At 45.4% G+C, this 17,989-nt stretch overlaps 1 protein-coding gene across 2 annotated transcripts in view; it reads right to left on the bottom strand.

Annotated features, from left to right (window-relative positions):
* The window catches only part of DAB1 (DAB adaptor protein 1), a 408,602-nt gene that overhangs the window by 208,522 nt on the left and 182,091 nt on the right, over positions 1 to 17,989 (bottom strand). For both annotated transcript variants that reach the window (XM_035333021.1, XM_035333025.1), the window contains exon 2: positions 1,327 to 1,398. The gene's annotated coding sequence lies outside the window, so the exon portion shown is untranslated. The remainder of the gene's footprint in view (positions 1 to 1,326; positions 1,399 to 17,989) is intronic.

Here is a 17,989-nt window from a genome sequence, read left to right on the forward strand (position 1 = left end):
GTCTCAAAGGGATTACATTCCTACCAGATGCGTGAAAATAATAGAGCCTCAAACTAGTGCCTCTCCTCACTCACCTCCGCGCCGCGCCTCCCTCTGCTCCCTACCTCGGGGGCACCAATTAGACCATGAGCCTGAGCAGCTCTGCGGAGAAGGAACAGCGGAGGGAAATACTCACTTAGATCATCAGACAGTGCACACAGGAAGACTAATGCAGACACTGCTCCAACCACAGGACACGCTTAGATGAGGGCTCCTGCCTGCTCTCATCCATCATCTTCCAAGCACAAAATCCAGAGCAGAATCCAGAGACACCTGCGCAGGCAGCCTGAGCAGCTGGCTGGGGCATCTCCCCAGCTTGCTTTGTTCTCAAAACAGAGGTCACCGATGGCATTTGCAAACCCGTGTGTGATGTCAGCGGCAATGCCCCAAGGACTGCCCCGTTTCCCAAGGCACAACAATAAATAGCATTACCTCCCTCGACCTCCCCCCTGCCTGCCCCCTCGGAGCATCCTCTCGCTGCTCCAGCACAGGTACGTTCGCTGCTGGCAGCACAAAAAACGAGGAGCATCGCCTGGCAAACAGCAAGGTTTCTATTCAGTTTTAAGGGGATGCGTATGACAGGGAAGCTACAGGACTCTTCACTAATAGCCAGTGCTGCTAATTAAAACTGTTTTGGAAGGTCTGCAGCTAGCGTATAAATCACCCCACTACGTGCTATAAATAAGAGGCAGATACTGAATTGAATAGTTCCCATTTGTCAACTGAATGAAGAGATTTGATTGTGCCTTCTTGAATAATAAATCCAGACATACCTAGCAGGGCACGGAGAGGTGCTGGAATTGTCTCTTTTATCAAACAACAATGATTATATTATAGGGTATGCATTATGGGGGATCATCCATTTCTCTTGTTTTCTCATTTATTGCTGACATCCTCCCTCCCAGACGCAACGTTCAGCTCCTTGCACAATGTGTTCATCTGAAGGTCTCGGAGGCGAGGCAGGCGCGTACGCTACCGAGTAGGCTGGTGTGATGTGCACCTACCAGGGTGTAGCACAGGGCAAAAGAAACATCTGTAGGAAAACAGAGCTGTGAACACCCAAATGCACTCATTTCCTACCTAACCTTGTTCTATGGCATTTCCAAGGGGCTCTCAACATGCAGCAGGTCTCTCACTGGCAATCGATGCCTGATAACACAAAGCACCACTGAGCCACAGAGCTGAATTTCTGAGGACCATCTCCTAACATTAAGAACAGAACCTCCCAAACGGCAGCCACACAAGCAACAGATTTGCACCTTTATTAATAAAACAAAGAAAAATTACCTCGCTCCTGTGCAGAAAGCTCTTTCCAACCATGAACACTAGATCCCGCTCACGGGCACCATGCCTCTCTCGCTGTAAAAAACAAACAAATGGGCACCAATTAGGAAATGGCATTTATTAATTCTCAGTTCAAAGTAGCTTCAAATCTTGCACACACACTCATAAAAAAGAAGATTTAGGATTCCCTGTCACACGGAAGGCTGCAGAAGGTTAATTGAGTTCACTGTAGAGGTATCATTACCTCTATAACACACCTATAGAAAAAAGCACTGCAGCCGCGTTACGGAGATAGATTTATTTGAAGCCTTTAAAACTATTTGTTAAATTTCTGCCCTCTGACAGGATGATGAGTCCTCTTGCTTTGCCCCCGAATCCTCCACAGCTGAACAGCAACTTTTCATGGCCCCCGATAAAGACACCGCTGCAAACCCTGGTCTTTCCTGAGGTTTGTATTGAATTTGAAGGGGTTGAGCTGGTTACGACGCTGCAGCACCAGCCCGCTGCAGCAGCAACGGGGCAGCGACCGCCGACGGTCAATCCGAGATAAATAGCATCCTCCTCGTGGTCTGCTCCTCATCTGCTCAGGGTAGCAAATCTGCAACCCATGTGTATTTATTTTATCAACAATAATTGTAAATCAGGATGATTTTATTATTTTGAGGTTATATTTGTCAATAAAAAAAGGAAAAGGCAGTGCTAGGCTGAAAGGATTTGATAGCTACACATCGATTTTGAAATCACAGCCACGCTGCCTGGATCCTGAAGTGCTTACCTTGCTGTCTGCCCTCCCCTTGCTCCCCTGATCACTCGAGTTCCTGAGTTTTAATAACGTTTGAGACGCTTTCACAGTGGTATAAGCTTTCACTTACAATAACCTTAAGCAACATACACCGAGCTACAGCTAAATAGAGAGCTCTGTGGCCACCCCAGCAAAAACTTCTGCATTGGAGGAATACGAAGGCACATCGTGAGCAGCACTGGGGATGGTCAGAGCACACAGAGCATAAGGCATCATTTTAATAAAATCAGATGATCTGAGCTTGAAATTAAGGTGTTAAAACCCAAGACAAAGAGGATTTCTGATTGGCAGGCAGTGATGTCACACCTGTGCCAACCACAGAGGGAATTCATGTGCCTGCCTTTAAAAAGAAATAATTCCCTCCCTGATACAGCAGTGAGACACTGTAGACAGCCCATTTGCTGGGGATTACACGGCACTTCTCAGGTAGTTAAAGTCACTGAGCCTTTTGACCTTGCAGCTCCTAACACTAGTGGAGGTATAATCACATAGGAACGCTCTGCTTGCCATGTGTGTCCTACTGCTTAAATAAAGTCCAGCCACCCAGCAACATGAGCTGTGGACCTCCGGCTCGCTTCCTATGAATTATGATGAGAAAACAACATGAACGTAATAAACAGCACTATTAATTAGATTATTATATCATCTCAGGGACGGACGACGCAGATTAAGAAACACTAGAGGAAGTGTGTGCCAGGCCAGAACAAATGCACCCCTCAGGCCATTGCCTTAAACACAGATATTTCATGGTACCGTAATGCTTCACAAGACAAGTAAATCTTCGCAAGTTTGTCTTGAAGTCACTAGAACTCATCGTTTTGCCAAAGGAGATCCCAGCTCATTCACTGTCATAATGTTCAGCTCATAATGAATATCAGGCAAGGTGAAAATTGATATCAAGAGCACTTCTAAGAGCTAAAAAGTTAACATCTAAATTGGAAATCAATATATGCTTTAAGTATTGATCAGCCATACAGAGATCTCCACTCTGCAGAGTGAATACCATTACGGGTTGAGCTAAAGTACACTAACCCCCCTCTAATTATAAGATCTGTAAAACAAAACATCCCAACCTTATGCTACGTGGAACGATGGCCCAACCCTAGCACAAGCACACGTGTCCGTGCAGAACAACCAGGAACACGCTAACCCGAACATGCTTCGTGACTTTTTAACCACCTCTTAGTTGTTGAAGTTGTGCTTGCCTCCTGAAAACAAAGAACAAAGAGCAAAACGCAGGGGGAAACACAGCCAAGGAGCACCACAGGCAGCCCCTGAGGAGCACGCTCACTGGTACGGGCACAGGAAGGTCTACAGGTGATGGAGCACGTGGCAAAGTCTTCAAGCTTGGTCTGTACATGGAAACAGATCTCATCTTCACAACACCATGTGCAGGACTCCTGGTTATTCCGCGTGCAGCACTGTGAGGAGGCAGCTATATGGCTTTTGGGAGCAAAGTCTGCGGTATGGTGGGGCTATCCCCTTGGGTCAGCACTAGGTGAAGAGCAGCTGCAGAGCACGTCATCACATGCCGTGTATCTGCTCAGAAAAAGCTTTTCAGGCTCACTGATGAATGAAATAGCTGTGAAAAACAAGTGTCCTATTGTCCGAGTCCTCCAGCATGCAAAGAAATAGGAATTTCCATGCACTACATCAAAGAAACACTTGACCCTATGTGATCAGTTCCTCCTCCTAATTATTACACACTGAAAGGCCTGATTTTCTGGTGTTCTCAGGTAAAAAGGGGAAATTATCTCAGGAAAGGTTAGAAAAAAATGTACATCTTTATAAATATTTGTTGGTCTGCATTCCTTTAACTTTGCATGATTAAATACAGCCTGCTTCTGTTCTTCCACTTTATCCTCCGGGGAAATTTATCATCAAAATTATTGTACAGCATTCATTACTCTAGCCTCATTTAAAACCTTGCCCTACTTATTATTTAGGCTGCAAAAAAATGTTGCTTTGTATAGTATTTCCTATAATAGTCTCAATCATTACATTTAAAAGATTGCTGTAAGGCAGCTTAGCCTGCATTAGAGAAAAATAGAGTGGAATTCCATAGTTAAGTGTTACACTTCTTATTCAGCTTTTGTTTCCCAAATCATAACAATGCAACCTTTCAATTCCTTAAAAGGCTCTCCCTGCTAATTACCAACATCAGGGCTTCAGTCCTCTGCTTTGAAAGGGACATCTAGTGGCTCTTATCTGGCTTTAAAAGGTGTTCGGGAAAGGGAAAGGGGAAGGGAAGGGAGGGCAAGGCAATTCTGCACCAATTCAGAGGTGCAGAGGTATTTTAAATCCGTGGTACAGGGAACACTCGGTTGCAACAGTCAGACCAGCAGGCAAAGCAAACAAATAATATATTTTTGATTCCTATTCTAAATATCTGTGTAGGACAAAAACACAGACCCAGCTGTTTAAAAGAAATGAGATACAGTGTCTAAAAGGAGAGAGAAAAGCTACCTTAAATCCCAGGGGCAATTTGGGATATTATTCGTACCGGTATGTGAAGCCTCTGAGTTTGGGTTCCCTCACTGGTGGGACTACCCTGAAACAAAGAGCCCTTGCTGGTTTCAGATAATACCATGTATGTGTTTGTCTCACCGTTCTGTACTTCTGAAAAACGATCATTAATCGGAGTCTGAAGCCACCAGTACAGTTTTGTCTTGAAACGCAGACCCTCATGGGGAGGTTATCAGTGAAAGGAACAGGTCATAACTTATCCCATTAACAGCCCCAACAAGACCTTCTCCTACAGGGACTGCAATTCCAAAGGATGTGCTTTGTTTCTCGTTTCACTATAGTGAATTCAAGCAGAAACCACAAGGTTCTGGGCAAATGCCATCCATTAACACTATTTTCTGGATGTTGTGTCACATATTTACCAGCATGTTTAGGTTGTTCTGAGCTTCCTCATTGTCTTCCCTGGACTTGACCAACCTCCCTGTTTTTTTGCTGCCCACAGATCCGGCTACCTTTCCACCCCTTCTCCATCCCAGACCCAATACAGGGTTTAGGAACACACAAGGAACCTCTGCTTTAACCCTGTGGCATGGTGAAAAGTACCCAGTTATACCTATCTTTGTTTCACTTTTTGATTCATGACTATACTTTCTCCCTTTCACCTACCTGCCTTTTATTTTGACTGCATTATATGAGAGGCCTTGCAAAAGACCTTTCGATATCACAAATAAGTGAGATAAACCAGTTCCTCTCTCTTCGTTTCTTATTGACAAGTTCAAAGACTTCTAAGAGATTAAGAGTGAAAGCCTGTAAGTGACCTGCTGGGTCATCAAGTCTAGGCTTTCCCTATCACTTCCAACCATATCCTACACTACCTTTCTACTGGATAAGCCTGATCTTATCAACACCTCCCAAATGTTTTCTTTTTTCTTATCATTTCAACCAGTTTACCAGGTACAAATGAAAGGCTTAGTGGTCTGTAACTCCCTGGATCATTTTCCTCCCAGTGTCACAAGAAGGCATTTTGTTCTTTCTATCCATCGAGCAGACACTGCTCATCGCCCGCAGGAAGGGGAAGAAAGAAAGGTCAGTCTTGGTGGAAGGAAGAGAAGGGAACAGGACAGCGGAGCTGATGTCCATACAAGATGTACTGTGAACTCCAGCACATGCAGCTCACAGACGAACCAGTGAAACAATGAGAATTCCTGTTTTATGAGAAAGAGGTTAAGGTAGGGATCAGCATTTTCCTTGGGTATTAATTTATCACTACACTTAACATATAAAAAACCACTATTTTTTACTGCTAATTGAATGGATTCAGAGTTAATAATGAAAGATATGCAACATCCTGCTATTTGCCATGCACAAAATAGACTTTTTTCATGAGTCCCCAGCAGTGGCTGTTTCCGATCTGTCGTGGTGAGTGTCTGTGTGCTTCCTGTGAGTGGAGGGACTGTGCTCATTAGCTGTGCCGTGATCAAGAGGGGCAAATTACCGCACACAAGCCTCGCAGCCGGGCCGACACCCAGCCCTGTATGCCTGCAGCTGCTCAGCACATGCAGATGCACATTGGTAATCTCACTGCCTTTCAACAAAACATGTCAGGAAAATCAGTAATGCTAACATATACCTATAACCGTAAAAGGGTTTTTCATAAGAGGAAAATATTTTGTGCATTCTTTCCCCAGCAGCCATTTTAAGTGCATAAAAAGCTTCAGACGTGTAGCCCTGATGCAAAGAGCAGCAGAGATCTCCCCCAGAGGGGACACAGTTCTGGCTCAGGGCCAGAAGAGGTCAAACATCACTACAGTGCTACAGTCATGGGCAATTTCTGGCAAGCCTGAGACACAGCCCATTAACCCATGTGTTAGGCAAACACACCAGGTTATATCGCTCACATGAGGGGGAGCAGCTTGCCACCCTCTCCAGGTCCCTAAGAGCCCCAAACCTCTTCCTACACCCAGCAAACACTCTAATATGACACAAGTTCACCTTCAAAGGTTGATGCACAAAACACTTTGGTGTGACCAAGACATGCCCCCAGGCCAGGTCTCTACAGCAACCTCCAGCACATGCTGGGGTGACGAAGGGCTCAAAGCAGGCAGTGGAGCGTGCTTGCTCCCACAAGGCAGGAGGGGAAACCTGAGCAGACCCTCAACACTTCAGCTGTCTTGGACAGGAAGGGAAGGAGGAAAATTTGTTTTGTTTTCTTAGAGTGATGGATTAATCCTATAAGTTGCAATGCTATCTTTTCTGTTTCGAGAAAAAAGTTATTCTGTTCATTTTCTGCAATAAAATAGCATCATTCTCTATTTTATGAACCAATGCTATCTATACTTAGATATTCAGAAATACAGCTAATCCCTTACATGAGTGTTTAACAAAAAAATATTACCTTGAAAGAATTACCAAAAAAAAATATTATCTACGTTTGCACCTCACCACAAATCCCAGAAGGGGAGATAACAGCTACCAGGTGAAAGACACAAGGCACAGCTGGTGTTTTGGAACTGCCATCAGACCCGACTCTTTCCAACATAGATGCACAGGCTCAGCGTGGCCCCCCCATCAGCTACCTCATTTTCCACCCCCTGTCCTCATCCCATTGAGAAGGAGGAGTGAGAGGGGCTGGGCGGGCGTGGGGCAGCCAGCCAAGGCAACCCAGAAAGGATGTTTTAGTTGCTTCCAAACCAGTGTCCCCCAGAGAGCTAAGTGCATCATACCGGACCCGCAGACAGTGTCTGAATGACAAGATGTTGTCCATAGGCAGGGACAAAAAAGGATCACTGGATCCTGAAGCCACCATCCCCACCGAGCTCACAGAGTCTGGCACTGGCTAGCCCAGAAGAGGGCAAAGTTGATCCCAGCATGACAGCCTTTCTGTCAATCCAGCCTCTATCATTTATTTAAGTGTTCTTCCAATCTTCCAGGCTGTGGCTCATATATTTATCATCTTAAATTCTTTATGAGCAGCAGGATTAACACCTCTTTCATCAAGCCGGAAGCAAGGCTGATCCTGACTAATTTTGATCTTTTCCAGGAACCCAAAGCTTTCAATAGTTGTTATATTCCGACCTGTGATTCTCCCCAGAGAAGTAGCTGCAGCTCTTCCCATAGTACAGCATACAACAACGTGAACATGTTTGTAACCCACCGCTTCTGTGAGAGGGCCTTAACACTCCATTCGCTCCCCGACCCCCAAAAATAGATGACTTTCCATCAGCAGAGAGAGAAACTGGCTCAGAGACGAGAGCTGGGGGATCACCAGCTGGTTGTCAGAATCACACCCCTCCTCATACAACATAAACCAAACAAGTTGTCCGGTTGGCACAAGTCTTTTCTGTTTGGAGTATCCAAGAAAACCGACTTTAAGCATTTTAAGCAGAAAGGTCCAGGTCCTTAAGTCAAAGAAACACCTCTCTTCTGTGGGCCTTGCAACTGGTTGTACAGGAGGTTACCCAGCAAAGCAAGGTGGTCAGATCACCAAATGCCTTGTGGCTGAGGAGAAAGAAGAATGATTCCCAACATCGCACTTGGAGTACCAAGCATGAGCAGGCCATGGCTGCAGATTTTACCTCCCAAGTCAGATCTTCTCTCTCCAAGGAACATTTATCAAATGTGACCGCTCTCCCCTGCTGTCTTGCCTGTTATTTGGGCAGACTCCGTTCCCACCTCCTGTTCGGTCCCTCCCTGGCACAGACGCATGAGCCCCACGCACCTACAAGGCCTCAAAATGTCCGCCCCCTGTCATGCGCGGTGCATTTCAACCCCTGTGCAAGTGCTGGCACTCTGATGAAAATAATGACAACTCATTAGCTCACCGTGTCATTTACAGTGGAAAAAAAGGCTGATTTTGACTTCTGTGTAGTTGTGTCTAATTCTCTGTGAAGAATTCAGTGCTGTTTTCCCCTCCCAGCCTCTTGTCTGTTAAAAATGAAGGGTGTTGAAGAGGAACGTGCAAGGGTCATCTCTCCCTGTGCTTCCGTTCCACAGCCAGTGTTGTAGAACAAATACTGATGAGGATCATGATGATAATGAGGAAAATAATAATGAGCATTGATCTCAATGGAGATGCTCCTCTGTTCTACCAGGCCACTGAGATGAGAATCAGGAATCCCCTGACATAAAGGATGTGTCACACTGAAGTTTAATTAACAGCAATTCACAACCCAAATGACATATTCCCCCCCTCGCCCTCTCAATTTTTATAACCAACTTTTCACAACAAAACTCTGGGGGACATTTGGATATAGAAAAGTGAAATCTGCCCCCACGTACAGCTAGTTACACTGAGGAAGGCAGTCAGCCGTGATTCCTCTCTGGTTTTCTACGCTGTGAATCATGAGCAACTTCACCGTAGTCTACCGAGAGACATCAGTACAGATGAGAGGAGAATTAGGTCCAATGTGCTTCAAAAGACATACTCGGCATGTTATTTCACAGCTTTGCATGCTAATGGCAGCACGTTATCCTCTGATAATGGTGCCATCAGCGTGTGTCAGCTGAGTACATGCCAGTACTCTTTTCAGCTGTTTCCCTGCTATGTCCAGGAAGAACACTTTGTCCTTCTCCAGCACCATTTCCCAGCACTTTCCCAACAAAAACAAACTCAGCAAGGTGAAACACTCAGGGGAGCCCCGTTAGAGGGACAGCACGGGGCCTAGCTGCAGGGTCAGCTCAATTTGGCTCCAAACCATGCTGCTGCGCTGGAGGTGGTCTCGCTGCATGATCCCAAACCCAAGCCCCAGCTGTTTGGTGCCACATACCCACTCAGAAAAACACATAAAACCACTGATCACCCCCAAAATCATTTTTCTGGATTAGTTTTCAGCCAGATGTGAGTCCCCACAGCCACTCCTGACAGAGCAGGAGACCCAAACCACGAGTGGTGGGCAGGGCAGGACTTGCCTGTTTTTGCAGCAAGTAGGATTGGTACTGGAGTCCATATCATGGTGCTGCGACATAAGGAGCAATACAGATTTATAAGGTTGTTCCTAGCTCTTATCAGGATCAGGAGAGAAATCAATGCTCAAAAGAAATTCACATAGCTGAAAATAATCAAGAAATAGTGTTCACAACTGAAATACTTTTCAGATATGATTTTTTTGCTATTTCTGTGATACAAATATTTTTATCTTGCTTTCAAATGCCAGACGTATACAAGTTTTTTCCCAATAAATATAAACATTTTTGATTGACATACTGCTCTAAAACTGCTCATACAAGATAGCGGGGAGGCAAACTTGGGTTCATTAACTGTCAAGACCTTGGAGAGATCTTGTTTACAAACATGCAGAATTATTTAAAAGACTTTTTTATTCGCCACATGAAGCAGTTGACACATTTTCTGGACTAAGTAGCAGGAAGTAAGGAATACCTAGGGCAATTCCATGCATTTATATTCATTACATATTAACTCATTACATATTGATCGTGAAAGCAATCAATTGTTCCAATTAAATCAATCTCATGCAGCATAAGGTCATAGACTTGTGCTAGTAACTGCAATCAGCCACTTAAGAATAGAATACCAGCAGAACAGTTCAAAGAGCACCCTTTCTGTTGATAACATATCCCATAAACATTCCCCATGGAAAAGTTCATGTAAAAAAAATAACAGCTGAATTTGAAATACTGCAGCATTTCACAGGAGATACCTAACAACTTTCAAGGCACAGTCCCATGCTATAATCAGCCAGCCCTGCTGCCTGTGAGGCCTTCACCCTGCTGCCATCACTTTCCTGTGATGAACAACAGCCCTTTGGGACAGGAGGGGATTCAGCTGATGAAGCAAACACCACGAAGGAGGAGAACGCAAGGATGCACAAACCTAGGCTTTATCCACGGCTGCACCCTGCACTTGTGTAATCAAAATTTAAGGGCAGGAGCCAGCACAAGGTGGGCCAGCAGAAACGAAGACTTGATCCTAACTTTGGGAGGAAAAAACTAAATAAGACTTTCAAAAAAGAAGTGCAAAATAAAAGGCCATGTTTATGCAAAGTTCAGGCAAGTCAGTCTTGCAAATCATATCGCAACCAGTGTCTGGTCTGATTCCTAGTTCGTTGTGCTGTCAGACAGCTATCTGTAATCTAATTCAATAGCTTGAAGTGCAGTGCTATTAGAGAATCAAAGCTCCTGTGTCGCAGCTTCAATATCTGTGGAACAGAAGTAATAGTGTTTACCTAGCTCACAGAGATAATAGGAGTAGTTCAGTTTGTACAGAAATGTGATCATGTAGAAAGCACTGTGGTATAAAAGTGCTAAATATTATTATTAGGTGTATGTTTTGGTACTCCTAAAAAGCAATTCATTCAAGCTCTTCTATTTCTTTGACACTTGTAACAGGCTTCCAATGTGGCTTAAAACCCCTGCTCAAAAATAAACATCAGAATAATGAGCTTTCCTTATTTAATTCACCAAATCGGCACAATAAGCTCATGTTTAAACAAAAAATGAAAAGGAAACTTGCTGCTGTGCCAGAACAGCAGCACAATCAATTTTAATTAGCATTGCTCATTGTGGGAAATGATAAGGTATCAGTCATAGTAATTGGTGGTGTTGACAATTAGTCAAAGTCATTAACATCTCAAGACCCAAGACAAAAAAAAGCTTGCTGAATTTTAAATATCTGGCAGAGGCCTTCTTCAAAATCCTTAATTTTTGCAGTCTGATAACATTGCTTAGATTTATTATTCGTTAGTTTTCCACTGAGCACAAGCGCTGTAATAACACAAGCAGCCTGAATGTCACCGGCGCTTGATCAATACGGAGCAGGGCTCCCCTCGCTGTCCCCCTCCTCCTCCCACCAGTGAAGCTGCTCCATCCCCGCTGCCCACATCGCTCCTTTGTTTCCATGCCCCTGCTCTGGACGTGCTTCCCAGGCCAGACCCTCTCCCAGCAGAGGCATGCGGGTCTGAACGGCTGAGGAATCGCTTCCAGCTGGGTGCTGGAGCACTCCCAGACCCAACACGGTCCCACCTGGGAATTTAAGGCCTTACATACACAGAGCCAAGGTACAAGCAGAAGCAACCCCTATGTTCACACTTTTCCTGGACCACATCTTTTAGTGGCTAACACCAGCAGTTTCTCCTGCTGTTGTGAATCGCAGGTGCAAGTCAAAATCTCCAGCAGACAAAACACAGGGAACTTGAGGGCTTCTGCCTGGTCCCGGTGACCTTCCTGTGTGTGCCTGCTGTCTGACTTACACAGGGAGAATCTGGGCTGGCAAAGGGGTGACCGAGCACATCAACCAGCTGAGCAAACCAGATAGCCCACCGGTGTGGTTCAGATTTACACTGGCACTGACCTAGTTTTGTAACGTTTCAGCACCGTAAAAACAAAGGATTTTTGTGTAGGCAACCCAACAGTGTGTGTCAATACCAGGTTATTTTACTCACCACCAAAACAGTGAACTTGCACCCTCATTTTTCAGCTGGTGATAACAGAAACACCCACTAGGAAGGTGCCTGAGAGCAGGAGAGGCCCCACCATGTCACAGCTTGCTGCACCAGGCAGAAACAGCCCCTCAGCCAGGCTGCAGGACTGCTGACCGCCTGCCCTCAGATAAAGGTACAAACCATTGAAATCCCTGCCTGTCAGTTGATTTCTGCTCCCAGTGTTTGAGTTAAAACACAATATATTCCGTCTCCCACACTCTTCTGTACCTTTACTGTAAACAAAGATGTATATAACACCGCAATAAGCATCCTTCTGGTGTAAGTAGGTGCTAGAGTTTAAAATAGCCGAGGTGACTTACATTACTCATTTGTCCTTTTACTTGCTTTAATGTGTTTATTTGTATGGAGATTAAAGTCGGGTAAAAATATCATCTTTTCCTTGCACATGCTTCCATTACACGGTCACGGCTATTCTCCTGACCCTGGGCAATCACTGGCCCCAAACATACCCGAACTTTCAGCATAGCAAAATATGGGACTGGCAGAAAGGCACAAACACTGCCTGCCAGGTGTTGTCACACCGCTGGGGAGCCTGCCAGAGTACAGGTCTTGCAAGGAACTCCCCAAAACTCAGCTGAGACTCCAAGTAAAGAAGCTCCCGTGCACATTCCCCCTCAGCCCAGCCCCTCAAGCACAAACCTCAACCTCCACAACCACTGTGTCCGAAAGATAAACACCATTTTCAAGGTCAATTTCCTATGACCAGTTGCTTCATTTCTCATCATTTTCTGTCCAACTTCATAGATTACCACTTACAATTGATTTATTCTTTCCCTTTCTAGCGTTACTTTGCACTTCATTTAGAACTGGGGGGGTGGATTTCTCTTCTGTTCTCTACAACGGCGCTGCCACGAGACGATGAGGCTCAGCTGGGTTTCAATTGACTAAAATGACTGCTCAGTAAAGCAGCATGTTATAAAACCTAAACCAAATCAAGAGGCATCCACCAACCATTTTCCCCTCTCTTCCCCACTGCTAGAAATATTGTTTTTAGATACAGCGCTCTCGTTCTTTTATGTGGTGGCGCTTTGATTGTAAAGAAAATGTTTTAATAGCCTCTAATAGAAAACAAAAGTTGGATTTAGGCCTTTCCAGGGTTTGCGATTCCTTTCGCAGGCCGGTAGCGCGCTCACTTTAGATCAGATTAAAGCTGACAGAGATGAAACTGCGCTGGCCCACATCCTTGGGCTTGCTCCAGGGCCTCTCATCTGCATTTCATCATGATGTGAGCACATGTTCCCATCATTGGTACACTCATCTGCATCACTCTGAATGTTAATCACAGGCTAACCCAATTTCTTCAGCGAATTTATTACTTACTGTTCATTAAAGTTCATAAAACCTAATGTGCGCCTGAAATAAGCAGAACAACCTTAACAAGTAGTCTTCAGCCACGCGGCAATTCGGACGCGGCAATGTAAGCCTGGGGAGCTCCTCCTTCAAAGGTGGGTGCCAAGATCTCTCATAAACCCGTTGGGGGATGCGAGGGGGAGAGAGGAGGCCATGGGGTACCGAGGGCTGTCGTAGTCCTACAGAAAGCTTTCAAATCGGCATCCTTGCAGGAGCTCAATTATCAAAACAATTATTTTTTCTCAGGCTATATTTTCAGTGAGCGAGCATTGAAGGGGAAAGCAGAAAAAACCTCCTTCCTTCCCCTCAGCCCCTTTCAGAGGCTCACTAGCCTTGCAAAATGCCCAACACACAGCGCACCCGTACGTAGAAGCGAGGTGCAGCCCCAAAGTCCTGCAGTATCAGGGCATGAAGGGGAGCAGGACCGAAGGGACAGGAGGAGCTGAGCGGCAGCACTGCCGCCAAGCAGAGCAGCAATGGTGCTCCGTGGCTCACCATAGCCATGTGACTGCAGCCATGCACATGGGGATCAAGTTTTTCACTCCAGTTTATGGAAAAATGCAAGGAAAAGCCCACCGAGTCGTGTGTTACCAAAGGTGTGCCCGCCAGGCGATACGAATTAATGACAGAGATTAGCATGCTGCATGCTGCAACCCAGCCATGTCGCAAAGGGACATGGGGAGAGCTTTGTGCACCACCCACACCGGCCAGAGGAGAGCCAGCGTCCCATTCCATGGGGTATTTAAACACTGAGCAAATACTAAACCTTTTCCTGGCATCAGGCAACGTGCATTTTCTTGATTACGTCCCCAGCAGTCAGATCTGACAAGTGACACGTTATTGCATTAACCTTTGCAATTTACTAATAATGCACGGCAGGAACATCACTCAGACAACGCTCACGTGCTTCAAAATAAGCACATGCTTAGCTGCTTTGCTGAGCAGGGCCCAAAGCAGCCGCGGTTGTGTCTTTCATACTGGAAGGAGGCAATCTAATGTATTCCAACCGATGGCTAGAGTAAACATTAACATCTACCTCCCATATGAACGCTGTGCATCTGCAATGATCTGCATTTCCTACAACAGTTCCTCAAAACCTCAGGAACACACACGAATTCAAGCCTCCCAGATCCCAAGGGTAAACTGCTAAAATTCTCCAAAGGACGTTATGATTGAAATATTCAATCAGATGATGCTACCATCAGAATAATGAAGCCTTTGGAGGATTTGCTTCATCAAGTATAAAATAATTTTTAGAGACACTTTAAAGGAAGAAACCATGTCTGCGGGAAGAAAAATGACCGACTTTTTTGCCAGAAATAGGATTATTCCATGAGCCAGAAAATGACACCTCTTGGTGGTCCAACATGAGATCTGTTTCTAGGCTAAAATTATACATCACAACATATATAAATATCATTTTTGCACAGCTGTGTAAATGAAAACACATCTGTCGAGCAAAGAAATTACAGATGTTTATTATCCATTCTTCAAAATTTCCATAACCATAGAATGAATCCAGGCTGAAATTAGAAATTTGCTCTCTCCTTTAATTAAATCAATTTGCATTTTTTTTTTCAGCTTATTAAATAATAGAAAAGCAGGGAGGCGAGGGCGGGTTTTTGTGATTAAGGCACTGGACAAAGACCCAGGAGAGCTGAATTCAATCCCTGGTCCTGCCACACACTTCCTGGGCGACCTTGGGCTTAATCTCCTAGCGCCTCTTTTCCCCATCTGCAAAAGATGAATAATATTGCTCTCTGCCACGCAGTTTTAAGATGAGAGAAAGGAAAGAGGAGAGAAGGCTCTACTGGACGTAGCACCTAGTGTTTTAGGAATGGAGAATTTCTTTCAATTCCAGGAGGGATTTTTCCATAAGGAACGCTTCCTGCTTGCAAAGCTAATCCCAAAGCTGGGGCAGGGCTGAGCCTGGCAGGCCAGGTTTATAAATGTATAATTTATGTATAATGTATAATGTATAATGTATATAAATGCTGTGTTTCCCACAGCATTCTCCTCAAGAAACTGGCTGCTCTTGGCTTGGACTGGCGCACGCTTCGTTGGGTTAGAAACTGGCTGGATAGCCGGGCCCAAAGAGTCGTGGTAAATGGAGTCAAATCCAGTTGGAGGCCGGTCACTAGTGGCGGGCTCGGTGCTGGGGCCGGTCCTCTTCAATATCTTCATTGATGATCTGGATGAGGGCATTGAGTGCACCCTCAGTAAGTTTGCAGATGACACCAAGTTAGGTGCGTGTGTCGATCTGCTCAAGGGTAGGAAGGCTCTGCAGGAGGATCTGGAGAGGCTGCACCGATGGGCTGAGGCCAACTGCATGAAGTTCAACAAGGCCAAGTGCCGGGTCCTGCACCTGGGGCGCAATAACCCCAAGCAGAGCTACAGGCTGGGAGATGAGTGGTTGGAGAGCTGCCAGGCAGAGAAGGACCTGGGAGTGATGGTTGATAGTCGGCTGAATATGAGCCAGCAGTGTGCTCAGGCGGCCAAGAAGGCCAGCAGCATCCTGGCCTGTATAAGAAATAGTGTGGCCAGCAGGGCCAGGGAGGTGATCGTCCCCCTGTACTCGGCTCTGGTGAGGCCGCACCTCGAGTACTGTGTTCAGTTTTGGGCCCCTCGCTACAAGAAGGACATGGAGGTGCTGGAGCGAGTCCAGAGAAGGGCTACGAAGCTGGTGAGGGGCCTGGAGAACAAGTCTTACGAGGAGCGGCTGAGGGAGCTGGGCTTGTTCAGCCTGGAGAAAAGGAGGCTCAGGGGTGACCTTATCGCTCTCTACAGGTACCTCAAGGGAGGCTGTAGCGAGGTGGGGGTTGGTCTGTTCTCCCACGTGCCTGGTGACAGGACGAGGGGGAATGGGCTTAAGTTGTGCCAGGGGAGTTTTAGGTTGGATCTTAGGAAGAACTTCTTTACCGAAAGGGTTGTTAGACACTGGAACGGGCTGCCCAGGGAAGTGGTGGAGTCACCATCCCTGGAGGTCTTTAAAAGACGTTTAGATGTAGAGCTTAGGGATATGGTTTAGTGGGGACTGTTAGTGTTAGGTCAGAGGTTGGACTTGATGATCTTGAGGTCTCTTCCAACCTAGAAAATTCTGTGATTCTGTGATTCTGTAAAGCATGGCCAAACTTTTAATCGCATCCTGTTTTCCCAGTCCTAATCACATTTCACAGAGCATGGCACTGCGTTTTTGCAAGCAAGGGTGAGGTCCAACCCTGCTGCAGCTAATGAGTCTAAAACCTGGTTTTAATAGGCCCAAAATACAACGCAGGTCTCTGTCAGGACGGTATCATGGGTGAAGCCTGCAGCCGAGCAAACCCAGCAAAGAAAACAGAAATTCATCTCAAGAAAAGAGACTAGATCTTAACGGAATTATTTTAGAGCACAATAAAACATCGAGCTATCTTCGTCACCACTATTACTCTTGCATGGCAAGACTGCAAGCCTATCACTTCAAACTGATGGAAAGTAAATGAATATCCCCAAAAGGGAGCAGTTCACCGTGTAGCACACAGCCCAGCTACCAGAACGGTAACTTTCCTGGTAGCGTTCGTCTTGAAAAACCCTGTGGTTACAAGAGACTCTACGGAATTCATAGGTTTTGATATATATATATTTTTAATAGAAGCAAAATAGCATGATTTTGAAAGACTATTTCTAGCTACGCTGTTTTAAAGGATTAACCAAACATGATGTACTGGAGCATACATAATGGAATCCGCAAACAGGAATCAGCAAGTAATCTTCTGTCTCCGTGCAGACTAATGTGTAATTGCCAGAAGCACCATGGGAATTTCTGCCTTTTGTTAGAGCTTCAGGAGGTGATTGTTGTTGAATTTGACAGAAATACAGAACACAATGATCAGTTATAGGCACGAAAGGTAATGGTTGCTGTTTAACACAATAACACAACTTTCACAACAGTCGTGAGCCGAAGCCTCGGTATTGATTTGCAGACACGAGTGCTACCTGCCGTTATTCAGCACATCACAAGAGAGGAAGAGTGAGCTTCTGAATGCTATGGACAAAGCCAGTCATGATATGCAAGCTTAACTCTACGAAGCAAATTCTCTCTCTGGACCCTTTACACGGATAGGGTCTCAGTTTAATTCCATAAACTGATAGCCACGACCGGACGGCAGCTAGGCGTCGTATTTCCCAAAGCAACCACTTTTCTATTACGAAGCTCGCAATCAAACCAACACCTGACAGGGGAAAGCAGAACATTAAGAAATAATATGAGAGCAAAACCTAGAAATGTAGCAACATTACCAACCTAAATCAAAGCCTGCGTCTTTACAGAACAAATGCATTTGTGCACATGGCCTGCCTGCGTCACCAACTTCAAGGCAAAAGCAATGGGGATCTGGAAGCTCACCTCCTGGCACTACGGCTTTATACACGTGCTGGGCGAGTGCTTACAGAAAGGCTGCGTGTCCTGTACAAAACGTCAGAAATAATGCATCTGATGGCAGCGATCCTGCTGTAAGGACTTACCTTCAAAACCAGCAAAAGGAATACTTAAACTGGGATCCCACAGATTCTGGAAGGATTACTGGAGTGCTCTTCCAGCTGGTTTCTCTCAGCA

The sequence above is a fragment of the Oxyura jamaicensis genome, chromosome 8, assembly GCF_011077185.1.
Source record: "Oxyura jamaicensis isolate SHBP4307 breed ruddy duck chromosome 8, BPBGC_Ojam_1.0, whole genome shotgun sequence".
In the NCBI taxonomy this organism is placed as follows: Eukaryota; Metazoa; Chordata; class Aves; order Anseriformes; family Anatidae; genus Oxyura; species Oxyura jamaicensis.